Source organism: Chinchilla lanigera, unplaced genomic scaffold (genome assembly GCF_000276665.1).
Source record: "Chinchilla lanigera isolate Chin_1 unplaced genomic scaffold, ChiLan1.0 scaffold00085, whole genome shotgun sequence".
Taxonomy (NCBI): Eukaryota; Metazoa; Chordata; class Mammalia; order Rodentia; family Chinchillidae; genus Chinchilla; species Chinchilla lanigera.
In genome coordinates, this window is record NW_004955486.1 from 342,554 (window position 1) to 344,429 (window position 1,876).

Consider the following 1,876-nt stretch of genomic DNA (forward strand, 5'->3'; position numbering starts at 1 on the left):
GGTACAAAAACAATTTGCTAATTCTGACACCAACGGGAAGAATAAAATTCAGTATGTCGATTTCCTATTCATAAAACCACAGCAAAAACTTGTATACTAAAACTGGAATTATTCTGTGAATTCACAAACATTTATCAGGACTATCTGAGTTTGCATCATCCAGAGAGCAAATGGCACTGCTGAAAGCTTGATATATTCCAGAGTCACTGTGAAAATCTCCCATTTGTTCACCAGTACACAGTGCCTCAGTTTCTACATTTCCATAATTTGCAATAAAGTTTACAACCATTAAATACATATTTTTTGCTATCTCTTAGCCAGTGCACTGTACATACTATGAGGGAATAAAAGTGTTGAGTAAAACTGAGTTTTCTGTTCACTCATTCATTCCTTCATTCACTTCTCAGCCAGTCCTGATGACGGTGTGGACCCGTGTACAAACCTCCAGAGCTGGACCCCCTTGAGCTCTTTCTCACACTCAGATCACCATTGGTCACTTATGCTGACAAGGACCTACTTTCTGATACATCATCCTTCCGAAGGGTCACAAACGATTCTCGAGTTATTCGAAGGATCTCTCTCCAGCCTTTGTTTTCTTGTTCAAGTTGAAATATTCTTTCCTGCTCCTTGCAACCCCGGTGCTCGTCGATTGCAACAGCTTTCCTCATGACTGCTGCCATGTCTGTTATCTGGTCCACACGTGCCCGTAACTCCTTGGAGCGCTGTTCTTTTAGCGTATTATCTCTGAGTCATTTTTTTGCTAGCCATTAACAATCTAAACATTCATTCTCGATATTTGCTCACTATAAATTTCAAGGCCAACTGATGTTCTCCCAGGAATGTATGCAAATCTTGTATCCTTGCTGTAATTCTGATCTGTTTATTTTCTTTAGCCAGGGGGGTGGGGGAGGTTGGTGTTTTTGGGACAGGGTCTTGCTATGCTGTTCAGGCTGGCCTGGAGCTCACTTTGCAGCCCAGGTTGGTCTCAAACTCGCAACAATCCTGCTACCTCAGCCTCCTGAATGCTGGGATTACAGGCGTGCACCACCACATCTGTCGATATAAGAATTATTGAGACTGGATCTCACAAGAAAAACCATACAAAGGGCTGGAAATGTAAATCAGTGCAAAGGTTCTATGTGTATCAGCAGGATGAGAAGAAGAGAAAATGGTTGATAGCTGATACACAATGGAAAGACAGAGAAAAAGGGGTGTATGGATGAATGGATGGAAGGCTTGATGGTTTCATGGATGAATAGCCAAGTTTTCACTTACACTGAGACCTCTGTGGCCCAGCTGCAGCCCACAGGATCATTCCAGTTCCTTGTTCTTTACAGGCTCTGACCCAGTTTTCAGCGCAGGTCCCACGTGAGCATTCAAGTCCAGGTCCAGTAGGTGTCTGGACTCCATGACATCATCTGTGCTCCCAGAAGCCCCAACCTGCACACACATTCATTTGGCTCACTACAAGTTCCTTGGGTCTTTTGATTGTTTTTAAAACAGCATCTTGCTATCTACTACAGGCTTGCCTTAAACTAACTAGCCCAGGTTGGGCTCAAATTCAGGGATCCTCCTGACTCAGCTTGCCAACCATTGGGATCACAGGTGTTTTCCACAAGCCCACAAGCTCCATTTTGATTCAGGTGCACATCTGTAATCTCAGCACATGGGAGGCTGAGACAGGAGGCTGAAGAGCTCAAGACCAGCCTGAGGTGGACTGCATAGAAAATCCTGTCTCAAAAGACAAAACGAAACAAGGAGGGAGACAGGGTTTCAAGAAGATACTTGCAGTGGTCAGTGGTATACTTCAGTGGTAGAGGGCTTGGCTAGGATGCACAAAGCTCTGGGTTCAACCACCAGCACTGCAAACAAACAC

General features: G+C 44.3%; 1 pseudogene; it reads right to left on the minus strand.

Moving 5' to 3' along the window:
• Window positions 1-392: 392 nt before the first annotated feature.
• On the minus strand, window positions 393-958 carry LOC102013939 (annotated as a pseudogene).
• Between the last annotated feature and the right edge of the window lie 918 nt (window positions 959-1,876).